The sequence below is a fragment of the Mesocricetus auratus genome, unplaced genomic scaffold (assembly GCF_017639785.1).
Source record: "Mesocricetus auratus isolate SY011 unplaced genomic scaffold, BCM_Maur_2.0 Super-Scaffold_100676, whole genome shotgun sequence".
NCBI classification, from domain to species: Eukaryota; Metazoa; Chordata; class Mammalia; order Rodentia; family Cricetidae; genus Mesocricetus; species Mesocricetus auratus.
This window is the reverse complement of record NW_024429266.1, coordinates 78,966,255-78,981,988: the sequence shown is the minus strand read 5'-3', so window position 1 is coordinate 78,981,988 and position 15,734 is coordinate 78,966,255.

The following is a 15,734-nucleotide window of genomic DNA, read 5'->3' as shown; positions in this document are numbered from 1 at the left end:
GGGACAACGTGAAAAGGCCAAACCTAAGAATAATAGCTATTAAAAAAGTTGAAGAAATAAAGCTCAAGAGTATAGAAAACATATTCAACAAAATCATAGAAAAAAAGTTCCCCAACCTAAAGAAGGATATGCATATGAAAGTACAGGAAGCATACAGAACACCAAATATAATAGATAGACCACAAAAAGTTCCCTTGCCACATAATAATCAAAACACCAAACTTACAGAATAAAGAAAAAAATATTAAAAGCAGCAAAAGAAAAAGGCCAAGTAACATATAAAGGCAGATCTATCCAAATTATACCCAACATTTCAATGGAAACTTTGAAAGCCAGAAGGTCCTGGATAGATGACCTACAAATGCTAAAAGGAACACGGATGCCAGCCCAGACTACTATACCCAGCAAAGTTTTCAATCACTATAGATGGAAAAAACAAGATATTCCACAACAAAACCAGATTTAAACAATGCATATCCATAAATCCAGCCCTACAGAAAGTACTGGAAGGAAAACCCCAACCCAACAAAGATAGCCATACCCACAGAAACATAAGCAATAGATAATCCCACTTTACCAAACACCAAAAGAAAAAAAAGGGGGGGAATCCACACACAATAATACCATCAACAAAAAATCCAAAACAACCAAAAATTAAATAAGCAATATTCATTAATATCCCTCAATGTCAGTGATTCTAATTTGCCTATGAAAAGACACAGGCTAAAGGAATGCATAAGAAGACAGAATCTATCATTCTGCTGCATACAAGAAACACAACCCAACTTTAAAGACAGACAATACCTCAGAGTAAAGCGTTGGGAAAGATTTTCTAATCAAAAGGTCCCAAGAAACAAGCTGGTGTAGCAATCCTAATATCTAGCAAATTAGACTTCAGACTAAAATCAATCAAAAGAGATGAAGAAGATAATTTCATATTCAACACAGCAAAAGTCCATCAAGATAAAGTCTCAATTCTGAACATCTATGCTCCAAATACAAAGGCACACACATTTGTAAAAGAAACATTATGAAACCTCAAATCACATATAAAACCTCACACACTAATAGTGGGAGACTTCAACACCCCACTATCACCACTAGGCAGGACCACCAGACAGAAATTTAACAAAGAAACAAAGGAACTAACAGAAGTTATGGCCAAATTGGGATTAACAGATATCTATATAACATTCTTCCAAACACAAAAGAATATACCTTCTACTTATTGTCACATGGAAGCTGCTCTAAAATTGATCACATACTAGACAACACAGGAAACCTCAAAATATACAAAATAATTGGAATAACCCCCTGTATCCTATTGTATCACCATGGTATAAAGTTAAAATTATTAAACAACACAAGTTGCAGAAACCCTACAAACTCATGGAAATTGAACAATGAGCAATAACCATTCCTGGGTCAAGGAAGAAATAAAAAAAGAAGTTAAAGACCTCCTAAAATTCAATGAGAATGACTCAACATACCCAAACTTATGGGACACTCTGAAAGCAGTGCTGACAGGAAAGTTCATAGCACTAAGTGCCCACATGAAGAAACTGGAGAACAATCACACTAGAGAATTAATAGCACAACTTAATGCTCTAGAACAAAATGAAGCAAACTCACCCAGGAGGAGTAGACACCAGGAAATAATCAAATTGAGGGCTGAAATCAATAAAGTAGAAACCAAGAAAACATTGCAAAGAATCAATGAAATAAAGATTTGGTCCTTTGAGAAAATCAATAAGATAGACAAACCTTTATCCAAACTAACCAAAAGGCAGAGAGAGAGCGTATTAATTAACAAAATCAGAAATGAAAAGGGAGACATAACTATGGACACTGAGGAAATCCAGAGAAGCAACAGGCCATACTTTGAAAATCTGTACTCCACAAAATTCAAAAATATAAAGAAAATGGAAAATTTTCTGGATACATACCACTTACCAAAATTAAATCAAGAAGAGTTAAGCAATTTAAATAAACCTATAATCCCTAATGAAATAGAAGCAGTCATCAAAAGTCTCCCAAGCAAAAATGCCCAGGGCCAGATGCAAAATTCTACCAGAAATTCAATAAACAGCTAATACCAGTACTCATCAAATTGCTCCACAAAACAGAAGCAAAACGACTTTGCCAAACTCTTTTTAGGAGACTACAATTACCTTTGTATACAAGCCACACAAAGACACAATTTAAAAAAGAGAACTATAGATCAATATCCCTCATGAACATTGATGCAAAAAAACTCAATAAAATACTAACAAATTGGATGCAATAACACATCAGAAAAATCATCCACCATGATCAAATAGGCTTCATCCCCAAGATGCAGGGATGGTTCAGCATACAACAATCCATCAATGTAATCCACCATACAAACAAACTGAAAAGTAAAATCACATGATCCTCTGACTAAATGCTGAAAAAGCCTTTGAGGAGTCCAACACCCCTTCATGATAAAGGTCTTGGAGTGATCAGGGATAATAGGAACATACCTAAACATAACAAAAGCAATAAACAGCAAGCCACCATCAAACTAAATGGTAAGAAAGTCAATGTGATTCCTCTAAAATCAGGAACTAGAACAAGGCTGTCCACTCTCTTTATATCTCTTCAATATTGTACTTGAAGTTCTAGCTAGAGCAATAAGACAACAAAAGGACATTAATGGGATGCAAATTGGAAAGGAAGAAATCAAACATTCACTATTTACAGATGACATGATAGTTTGCACAGGTGACTGGAAAATCTCTACCAGGGAACTCCTACATCTGATAAACACCTTCAGAAAAGAGACAGGATACAAGATTAACTCAAAGGAATACATAACTCTACTATATATAGATGATAAACGGACTTAGAAAGAAATCAGCCCGGGAGGTGGTGGTGCACGCCTTTAATCCCAGCACTCGGGAGGCAGAGGCAGGCGGATCTCTGTGAGTTCGAGGCTGGGCTGGACCAATAGCCTCCAAAACAATACAGAGAAACCCTGTCTCATAAAAAAAAGAAATCAGAGAGCCATCACCCTTTACAATATCCACAAACAACATAAACTATCTTGAGGTAACAATAACCAAACAGTGAAAGACTTTGAATCTTTAAAGAAAGAAATTAAAGAAGATACCAGAAAATGCAAAGTTCTCCCATGCTCTTGAATAGGTAGTGTCAACATAGTAAAAATGGCAATCATGCCAAAAGCAATCTACAGATTCAATGCAATCTCCATCAAAATTCCAACAGAATTAGTCACAGAACTTGAAAGAACAGTACACAACTTTATATGCAATAACAAAAAACTCAGGATACCCAAAACAACCATTTACAATAAAGGAAGTTCTGGATGCATCACCATCCCTGACTACAAGCTCTATTATACAGCCAGAGTCCTGAAAACAGCTTGGTATTGGTGTATACAAGTAGACCAATGGAATCGAATTGAAAACCCAGATATTAACCCACATACCTAAGAATACCTGATTTTTTTTACAAAGAAGCTAAAATTATACATTGGAAAAAAGACAGCATCTTCAACAAATGATGCTGGCATAACTGGATGCTGACATGTAGAAGACTGTGGATAGCTCCTTATCTATTGCCATGCACAAAACTTAAGTCCAAATGTATCAAAGACCTCAACATAAATCCAGCCACACTGAACTTTTTAGAAGAGAAAGTGTGAGGTACCCTTTAATGAATTGGTGCAGGAGACTGCTTCCTGAACATAACACCAGTAGCACAGACATTGAGATTGACAATTAATAAATGGGACCTCCTGAAACTGAGAAGCTTCTGTAAGGCAAAGGACAGTCAACAAGACATAACGGCAGTCCACAGAATGGGAAAAGATCTTCACCAACCCCACCTAGAACAGAGGGCTGACTTCCAAAATGTACAATAAATTCAAGAAACTCACCACAAAAATACCCAACAACCCCATTAAAAGTGGGATACAGAACTAAATAGAGAATTCTCAATAGAGGAATCTAAAATGGTTGAAAGTACCCAATATCCTAGGCAATCAGGGAAATGCAAATCAAAACAACTCTGAGATACCATCTTACACAAGCCAGAATGGCTAAAATAAAAAAAAAACACCAATGGCAGTCTATACTGGAGATTATGTGGAGAAAGAGGAACACTCCTCCATTCCTTGTGGGAGTACAAACTTGTATGACAGTTTTGGAAATCAGTATGGCAGTTTCTCAGGAAAATGGGAATCAGTTTACCTCAAGACCCAGCAATTCCTCTGTTGGGCATATGCCTAAAATGATGACCTTAGATGACCCCAACTAAGAATCCAGGCACATTCATACAACAAGAACATATATTCAAGTATGTTCATAGCAGCGTTGTGTGTAATAGTCATAACCTGGAAACAACCTAGATGCCCTTCAACCAAAGAATGGATGGAGAAAATGTGGTACATTTACACAATGGCATACTATGGAGCAGAAAAAAAAACAATGAAATCTTGAAATTCATAGGCAAATGGATGAACCTGGAAGAAAACTTCCTGAGTGAGGTAACCTAATCACAGAAAGACAAACAAGGTATGTACTCGCTCATATGTGGATATTAGACATAGGGCAAAGGACTACCAACCTAAAATCCACACCACCAGAGAAACTAGGAAAAATGGAGGAGTCCAAGAGAAGAACACAGGGACCCCCCCAAAAAGGGGAATGGCACAAGAACCCCTGGGCAAATTGGGAACAAGGGGGGAGATAGGAGGGAAGGAGAGAGGGGGAGAAGGGATTTGGGAGGAGAACAGGAAAGATCAGGAACACAGAGACAGCAGAGGACTAGAGGAAGGTAAGAAAAGAGATGCCTTAAGAGAGGGAGCCAGTATAGCTTTGGAGAGGGGTCTGGCATTGGGGAAATGTTCAGTGATCCATAGAGATGACCCCAACTAAGAACCCAGGCAGTGGTTGAGAAGCTGCCTTTGATGCTCTTCTCCTATTATGAGATTGATGACTGGCTGCCTTGCTTGCCATTCCTAGAGTCTTCATTCAGCAGAAGCAGGCACCCACAGCTAAACATTGAGCCATACTCCTGGTATCCAGTTGCAGAGAGGGAGGAGGGATGAACAAAGGAACCAAGATTGTGCAGGGGAAACCCACAGAAACAGTTGACCTGATCTAGTGAGAGCACAGAGACCCTAGTTGCAAAGCTGGGGAAGCAGCATTTGACCAAACCAAGCCCTCTGAATGTGGGTGCAAGCTAGGAGGCCCGAGCAATCTACAGGGCCTGTAACGGTGGAGGCAGTGTTTATCCCTATTGCACAAATGGACACTAGGGGGCCTATTCCCTATGGAGGGATACTATTGCAGCCCATATACACAAAAGATGGCCTAGGATCTCCCCCAAATGATGTGAAGGACTCTGATGGCCCCCTGTGGTGGGCCTCACTGTCCTTGAGGAGTAGGTGAGGGGTGCCATTGGAGGGGTCAGTGGGGTCATGTGAGGTTGGGAGGGCAAGGGATTGGGGGTACTGATATATAAAATAAGAGTGCTTCTACAATGAAACTAAAAAATCTTTACCAATAAAAAAAAAGCTCCAATAGTCAACAGAATCATATAAAATGGAACTTCTAAATGGTTACTGTCGGATTATATTTATATAACTGTTATATTCTCTTAGGCTGGGGAAACCCACAGAAACAGCTGACATGACCAAGTGGGAGCACACAGACCCCAATCATAAAGCTGGGGCACCAGCATTAGACCAACCAAGCCTTCTGAATGTGGGTGTCATTTAGGAGGCCTGGACAGTCTATGGGACTTTTAACAGTGGAACCAGTGTTTATTCCTAGTGCACAAATGGACTTTGAGAGCCCATTAGCCATGGAGGGCTACTCTCCCAGCATAGATACCCTCCTCCAAATGATGCCACAGATTTTGATGATCCCCCACGGAAGGTCTCACACTCCCTGGGGAGTGGATGGGGGATGGCATGGGGGTTAGTGGGGAGCATGAAATGATGGGAAGGAAAGGAAACTGACATTGATATGTAAAATAAGATTGTTTCTAAATTAAATTAAAAAAGAAGAAAAAGATTGTTGGTGTTTGATTTTTCCATATATTTATGTAATGAATTTTATCCATTCACCATAATTTCCCTTTCTTTTTCTCTAGCCCTCTCTGAAATCCAGTTTCTAGCCCTCTCTCACACTTACTATTATGTTTTTGAAGTATTGTGAACAAACTATAATTTTCACAATTATGCCATATGCCATCCTAAAAGAGAAAACATTTTAAAGGAATTTCCATAGACAGTTCTTCTTTGAAAGTTAGATTAATATTCATATATTATCTTATAAATTATTTCACATTAAGATGAATTCTTGTCAGAAAACAAACTCTCTAGAGCATACACACAGACACATACACACATACATAGGCATACACACACACAGACATATAGATACACACCCACATAGAAATACAACACACATACACACACACACACACACACACACACACACACACACCACTAGACCCTGACCCAGACTCAATTACACAGACAGTAAAGGCTTTATTTAAAGTTTTCATATAGAGAAATGGAAAAATTTAGACTTCACTGAAAAAAGAGAAACAATTCTAATACCTTGGGAAGTGGGAGGCTTAGAACCAAGATTTTTTAAAGTTTTTAATTTTATTTTTCAGTGTGTGTGTATGTTCAACGTGTATGTCTGTGCATAGGTATGTGCATGTAGATACTCAAGGAAACTATAGGCATCAGATCACTTGGAGCTAGCACAGACACACTTGAGAGCACCTGCCATGGTGCTGGGAATCCATGCTCTACCCATCTCCCTAGTTCCAGACATCTGTATTCCCCACATGACTTTATTCAAAGGGAAAGCAGATTTTCTTGGATCTTAATTATAGAAGGTTATTTGTCAAACCTGAACATGTTAGACCACTACCTTCTCACAAAACAGAGGCTTTTATATCTTCCTTGGTGGTTACATTTAGAAGATATGTCTGCAGGTTCTAGAGAAAAACATCCTAGGATGGGAAATGAGAAAATGGTTTCAACAACACTTAATTTCAAAGGGTGAGAGAGAGAATTTACAATACAAAAATCTTAAAAGTTAATGTCCTAAAAACAGGAAGCTTGGGGCCTAAAGGCAGAAGGAGCCTGGTTGAATATGATGAATCTTAGGTACTTTAAGAGGAACTTAGAAAATTGGCAGGGGGCGAGGTGTGGGTTCTTTGGCCTTCAGTGTAGTAGCCTAGGACACAGGACACATATGTATATTGGTGTCTTTGGATTTTTTCACTTTTATAAACTTTATTTTTATCCTGTGAAGTGTTCAAGCTGCAAAACCTTCAAACATGTTCCTTAGAGAGGCCCTGGATGCCCTTTTGGTGGATGGAGGATACCGCAATCTCTGTACTCATGCCCTAGCTGAATGGTCATAGTATAGGAATATATGTATCATCCTTCTACAGATAACTGTGTCTATGTTGAACACAAAGAGTAGTGCAGTATCTAAGTTAATAGACAGGCCTTCTGAAGCCACACCAGTGCTTGTCAAGAATGGTTTTGAAGAGAGCTGGGCATAAGTACAGCTTTCAAGCTCTCTGAAATGCTATCAGGTTCTTCTACAATGGTGCACAAGGGTGTTCTTTCAAAATCAATGTGGTCACCCCATTGGTCTAGGTGACTGACTACCACCTGGTGTGTCACTCTAGTTCCACACTGAGTGTGAAAGAAGAGAGAGATGGAGAAGGTCAAGCTGAGTTCCTAGACTTTTCCCTTGTGCTTAGCTTCTCATGATGTCATCACTACATCCCCTATTCTCACACACAGACTCATTAATGAAAACAGGAAATGAATAGATTTTTTATGAATTAGCACCAAAGGTGATATCAAAAAGCTCTAGCATAGACTTCGGGCACAAAATGTCATAAAACAAATCAGAAATCCCCAGATTCATAGCATCTCATGAGCTACCTCACTTAGTAATCATTGCCCCAAGAGTGAGGTGTACTAATATGGTGGAACATACATGGAGATAGTGATGTCATCATAGTGAGGTCACATATGGTTATAGGAAATGATTATTTAGCTTCATGGATTTAAAGAGCAAGGCCTCAGCACTCTGCTAAGTGACTTAAGACAGACCACCCCACCCCCACTCCCTCAGAGTAGAGATGGGTTAATTCAGGGATGCTCCAACAATAGAAAACAAGTCAGGAATTTGAGGATTAAAATGATTATAAATGCTTACTTTATAATGTACCCAACTGAATTTAGTTAATATGGTTACTGTCCATTTGTTATTGTATAATTGTCATGAGAACTGTCAATAGAAGGCCTATAGTAACCTTTTTCTTTCAAAATGAATGGATCAAAAAGGTATCTCTTTGTTTTCAAAACTGAGTGTAGTTTCTGGCATCTTAAGAGGACATGTATAAACAAACACAAAGCTAAAAGTAACTAACGAATAATAAAAACAAAGAAGCTTTTGGAAAGGGAGGCATGTAATCAGAGAAAGAAACCCAACTTACAGACAGACTAGATGGAAGCAAAATTGACCAACTTGATTTTTAAAGACCTGGTAAATTATTACAGACAGATTCCTTTCATCAAAGTAAAACTATAGCATCAAATTGTATTACTGGTTTGTTGTTAGTCCTTCACAAAATATTGTTTATCTCAAGCAAATGCAGAACTAATTTTTAAATTGCATCATATATTTTATTCCAAATATATTAGTGTTTACCTGGTAATTCGCACAACATCCTAGGGTAGTTACACCCAGTGTTCTTGCAGAATAAACAAGGTAGCATACTTTAAAGGTAATGTGCAAGATAGAAGCATTTGGGAAAAAAAAGTTTAAGTCTTGGTGTGCATCTGCTAATGGACTATGACAAGCCATTTTTCCAGGCTTACATTTTCAATCTACAGTTCTGAATAGTTCTGTGAGATTTTGCATTAGTTTCACTGATTTTCCCAAATGATCACGCCATGGTAATAGATAAGGAGCATCTGCGGCAGAGTGATTGTATCTCACGCTATTTACTAAGAGTGAAGGGCTGTCACACGCACGCTGACTGCAGAAGTAAGCTTGAAGATTACTGTTATTAAACAACCAACTGTTAAAAGACCCACACAACATATTAATGGGAAATAAGGAGTAGGCTGGTTTTGTTGCTTAAGCCAAATATTTTGGAATTCATCCACATTAAACTCTCACTTTTTCTCACCATGGTGCTTGATTTTGTGATAAGTTTGCATACATTATTCTTCCCTGAGGTACATTTAGTTTAATTAAATTTTACTATTACAAAGTATTAAAGCTTCCTTCTCATAACCCTCAGGAAACTTGGCGCTGAAGCATATTGCCTCTGCAATATCCTGGAGGAGTTTTGAGACTGTTGCACAAACAGGTTTAGACCAGATCCTTCCTGAAGAGAATGGAGAAAGACAACATAGTACTGAAAAACCTCACCCCAAGGCTCCCTTCCTCTAGGTAACAGTGCACAGTAAGATACCTGGAGATCTAAACACCTGTGCTTTGCTGTAGAACCTATCGACTGACCTCTGTTGTGCCCCAACCTCCTTTGTCTCCTCTCTCTCTCTCTCTCTCTCTCTCTCTCTCTCTCTCTCTCTCTCTCTCTCTCTCTCTCTCTCTCTCTCTCTCTCTCCTCTATCCCTCTCTCACTCCTCTCTCTTTCTCTCTCTCTTTCTCTCTCTCCTTCTCTCTCTCCTTCTCTCTCTCCTTGTTTCTCTTCATCTCTCTCCTTCTCTCTCCCTCCCTCCCTCCTCCCTCTCTCAACCTGTTGTGTGAATGTCTGGTGTACGCATGTGTGTGAGTGAGCTCCCACACATGCATACTTGTGATGGATGGAGGGTGACATCAGGATGTCTTCCTCAATGTATCACTTTTTTGTTTGTGAGACAGTGTTGCTCACTGATTCTAGAGAGTGTTCTTTTGACTAGCCTGTCTGGGCAGAGAGCCCCTGGACTCTGCCTTTCTCCATACTCCCATGCTGGTGTTACTTCTGTGAACTGCCAAATCTAGCTTTTCATGTGGGCTTGAGGAATTGGATCTTGAGTCCTCTTTCTTGTGTGCCTGGCCATAGCATTTCAATTATTTTTTTTCCGTTCTAAGCTATAAAGAACTAATACATAATGGCTCAGAATTTAAGAACATTGGCTGCTCTTCTAGAGGTCCCGAGTTCAATTCCCAGAAACCACATGGTGGCTAACTACCATCTATAATGAGATCTGGTGCCCTGTTCTGGCATGCAGGCATACATGCAGGAAGAACATTGTAAATAAATACATCAAAAAAGGGACCTAGGGGAGACCAGGGAAGCAGCGGTTCCTCCAGCAGCATCAGGTAAACAGGCCGGCTTCCCGGCCTGTGTTCCAGTGCCTGCAGATCGCCTGGGAACTGCACAGAGCTCCCAATCCCGGCGGAAGCCAAGCATCCCAGACTCCAGATCTTCTCTCCCACCAACGAGACCAGGAAACCAGAGGAGGCAGGGAGACCAGGGGAGTAGCTGTTCTGGATCAGGTACAATAGGACCCAACATAGGGTCCAGGGGACCAGGTAGGGGGCTAAGCGCCCCAGATTCCTGTTCTTCTTCTCCACCCACGGGACCAGCATTTGGACAAGGAATAGAAGAACCACCAGATTATTGGACTTGCTAGCACCCACCAAAAAGGGAACTCTGGTCCCCAGACCAGTAAGGGGCTCTTTCTGCACCCACTAGAAGAAGAGATGGGAAAGAGACAATACAAAAATACACTCAGCAACAGAAAAACAAATATGACACCACCAGATTCTAGAGACTCCACACCAGCAAGATCCCAACATTCCAATACGAACGAAGCAGTGCTTAAAAGCACTTTCATGAAAATGATAGAGGCCCTAAAAGAGGATATAGGAAAATCCCTCAAAGAAATGGAAGAAAAAACAAACCAAAAAATGCAAGAAATGGAAGAAAAAACAAACCAAAAAATGCAAAAATTGGAAGAAAAAACAAACCAAAAAAGGCAGGAAATGGAAGAAGAAATGAAGCAAAAAATGCAAGGAATGGAAGAAAAAACAAAGCAAAAAAAATGCAAGAATTGGAAGAAGAAACATACCAAAAAAGGCAGGAAATGGAAGAAGAAACAAAGCAAAAAATGCAAGAAATGGAACAAAAAGCAAACCAAAAAATGCAAGAAATGGAAGAAAGAACAAACCAAAAAATTCATAAAAGGTAACAAACGGACGAAAAGATAAACAGAAAATTGCAAGAAGCAATGCAAACACTGCAAGGGTTGAAAACTGAAATAGAGACATTAAAAAAACACAATCTGAAGAAAGGCAGAAAATAGAAAAGCTGGACAAACAGTCAGGCACTACCAATACAAGAATTACCAGCAGAATAGAAGAGATGGAAGAGAGAATCTCAAGTGTTGAAGATACGCTAGGAGAAATGGATTTATCAACCAAAGAAAACCTTAAATCCAACAAATCCTTAACACAAAATATCCAGGAAATATGGGACACCATGAAAAGACCAAACCTAAGAATAATAGGTATAGAAGAAGGAGAAGAAATCCACCTGAAAGGGGCAGAAGGCATATTCAACAAAATCATAGAAGAAAACTTTCCCAACCTTAAGAAAGACATGCCAATGAAGGTACAAGAAGCCTACAGAACACCAAATAGAGTGGACCACAAAAAAAAATCCCCTCGTCACATAATAATCAAGACCCCAAACATACAGAATAAAGAAAGAATATTAAGAGCAGCTAAGGAAAAAGGTCAAGTAACATATAAAGGCAGACCTATCAGAATTACACCTGATTTCTCCATGGAAACTCTGAAAGCCAGAAGGTCCTGGATAGATATTCTACCTACACTAAGAGACCATGGATGCCAGCCCAGACTACTATACCCAGCAAAGCTCTCAATCACTATAGACGGAGAAAACAAGATATTCCATGACAAAACTAGATTCAAGCAATATGTGTCCACTAACCCAGCCCTACAGAAAATTTTGGAAGGAAAACTCCAACCCAAGGAAGCTAACTACAACCAGAAAAACATAAGCATTAGAGAATCCCTCTCTACCAACAGCCAAAAGAACAAAGGGGTGAAATTCCACATATAATTCCACCAACAACAACCATCACAAATCGAAGAAGGATGAGCAATCAATGGTCACTAATATCCCTCAATATTAATGGCCTTAACTCACCCATAAAAAGACTAGCAGAATGGATTCGAAGACAGAACCCTTCCTTCTGCTGCATACAAGAAACACACCTCACCCTCAAAGACAGACATTACCTGAGAGTTAAAGGTTGGGAAAAATTTTTCAATCAAATGGACCCAAGAAACAAGCAGGGGTAGCAATCCTAATATCTAACAAACTAGACTTTAAAATAAAATCAATCAAAAGAGATGAAGGAGGTCATTACATACTCATCACAGGTGAAACCCACCAAGATGAAGGGTCTATCCTAAACATTTATGCCCCCAATACAAAGGCATCCACATTCGTTAAAGAAACATTATTAGAACTTAAATCTCATCTAAAGCCCCACACAGTTATAGTGGGAGATTTCAACACACCACTCTCACCACTAGACAGGAATACCAGACAGAAACTCAACAAAGAAGCAAAGGTTCTAATAGAAGTAATGACCCAACTGGGATTAACAGATATCTATAGAACATTCATCCACATAAAAAAGAATATACCTTCTTCTAACCACCACATGGAACCTTCTCAAAAATCGACCACATACTTGGCAACATATCAAACCTCAGCAGCTACAAAAAAATTGGAATAACTCCATGCATCTTATCAGACCACCATGCTTTAAAATTAGAATTCAACAACAACACAAATTGCAGAATACCTACAAACTCATGGAAATTGAATAATGCTCAACTGCACCATCCCTGGGTCAAAGAGGAAATAAAAAAAGAAATTAAAGACTTCCTCGAATTCAATGAGAATGAAGACACAACATACCCAAACCTATGGGACACTTTGAAAGCAGTGCTACGGGGGAAGTTCATAGCACTAAGCGCTCACATGAAGAAACAGGAGAACAGTTATACCAGAGAATTAACATCACAGATGAAAGCTCTAGAACACAAAGAGGCAAACTCCCCCAGGAGGAGTAGACGCCAGGAAATAATCAAATTGAGGGCTGAAATCAATAACGTAGAAACCAGGAAAACAATACAAAGAATCAATGCAACGAAGAGTTGGTTCTTTGAGAAAATCAACAAGATAGACAAACCTTTGTCCAAACTTACCAAACAGCAGAGAGTGAACACGCAAATTAACAAAATCAGAAATGAAAAGGGGGACATAACAACAGACTCTGAGGAAATCCAGAGAATCATTAGGTCATACTTTGAAAACCTGTACTCCACAAAATTCGAAAATTTAAAGGAAATGGATGACTTCCTGGACAGCTATCATTTGCCAAAACTAAATCCAGAACAGATAAGCAATTTAAATAAACCTATAACCCCTATGGAAATAGAAGCTGTCATCAAAAGTCTCCCAAACAAAAAAAGTCCAGGTCCAGATGGCCTCAGTGCAGAATTCTACCAGAAATTCAAAGAACAGCTTATACCAATTCTTCTCAAAGTGTTCCACACAATAGAAGCAGAAGGGTCTTTGCCAAACTCTTTCTATGAGGCTTCAATAACCTTGGTCCCCAAGCCACACAAAGATACAACTAAGAAAGAGAACTTCAGACCAATATCCCTCATGAACATTGATGCAAAAATACTCAATAAAATACTGGCAAATCGGATCCAAGAACACATCAAAACAAGCATTCACCACGATCAAGTAGGTTTCATCCCAGGGATGCAGGGATGGTTCAACATACGAAAATCCATCAACGTAATCCACCATATAAACAAGCTGAAAAACAAAAATCACATGATCATCTCACTGGATGCTGAAAAAGCCTTTGACAAAATCCAACACCCCTTCATGATAAAGGTCTTGGAGAGAGCTGGGATAACAGGGACATACTTAAACATAATAAAAGCTATATACAGTAAACCAACAGCCAACATCAAACTAAATGGACAGAAACTCAACGCAATTCCTCTAAAATCAGGAACAAAACAAGGCTGTCCACTCTCTTCATACCTTTTCAACATGGCACTTGAAGTTCTAGCTATTGCCATAGGACAACAAAGGGGGATCAAGGGGATACAAATTGGGAAGGAAGAGGTCAAACTTTCACTGTTTGCAGACGATATGATAGTTTACATCAATGATCCAAAGAACTCTACCAGGGAACTCTTACAGCTGATTAACACCTTCATCAAAGTGGCAGGCTACAAGATCAACTCAAGAAAATCAGTAGCCCTACTATATACAGATGATAAAAGGGCTGAAAGAGAAATCAGAGAAACATCACCCTGTACAATTGCCACAAACAACATAAAATACCTTGGGGTAACGCTAACCAAACAAGTGAAAGACCTGTATCGTAAGAACTTTGAATCTTTAAAGAAAAAAATTAAAGAAGCCCTCAGAAAATGGAAAGATCTCCCATGCTCTTGGATAGGTAGGATCAATGTAGTAAAAATGGCAATCCTGCCAAAAGCAATCTACAGATTCAATGCAATCCCCATTAAAATCCCAGCACAATTCTTCACAGACCTTGAAAGAACAATAATCAATTTTGTATGGAAAAACAAAAGACCCAGGATAGCCAAAACAACCCTGTTCAACAAGGCAATGTCCGGAGGCATCACCATCCCTGACCTCAAGCTCTATTACAGAGCTATAGTCCTGAAAACAGCTTGGTATTGGCACAAAAATAGACAGGTAGACCAATGGAATCGAATTGAAAACCCGAGTATTAACCCACACACGTACGAACATCTGATCTTTGACAAAGAAGCTAAAAATATACAATGGAATAAAGAAAGCATCTTCAACAAATGGTGCTGGCATAACTGGAGACTGGCATGTAGAAGAATGCGGATCGATCCATGTTTATCGCCATGCACAAAACTTAAGTCCAAATGGATCAAAGACCTCAACATAAATCCAGCCACACTGAACCTCTTAGAAGAGAAAGTGGGTGGTACCCTTGAACGAATTGGTACAGGAGACAGCTTCCTGAACATAACACCAGTAGCACAGACAGTGAGATCAACAATTAATAAATGGGACCTACTGAAACTGAGAAGCTTCTGTAAGGCAAAGGACACAGTCAGCAAGGCAAAAAGGCAGCTCACAGAATGGGAAAAAATATTCACTAATCCTACATCTGACAGAGGGGATAACAGGGGGGGGGGTTGGGGGAGGGCCCGGGAAGAGGGGAGGGAATGGGAGAGGGACCTGGAACTGACTTGTGAAGCAACCTTGTTTCTTATCTAAATTTAAACTGGAAAATAAAAGAAAAAGAAAAAAGAAAAAAAAAGGGACCTAAAACAGCAAAACAGTCTCTCTCTTTCTGAGTTGTTAACCTAGAACCTACAATGTACTTAGTATTAGGCTAAGATGTGCACACACAGGCATGAGTAATGCCAGACACTTTCTGCCAAAGAATTTACAACCTCATCATGAAAACTCCCTGCCATAAGCAAATCTTTATTGAAAGCTGGTTTTTAAAGAGGGTTAGACATGAGCTCGGCTAGTTACTCTTAAGACAGAAAATTGAAAAACACATTACACTATAATTAAAATACTATCCCAAGAAATGCAAAAGGACTCAA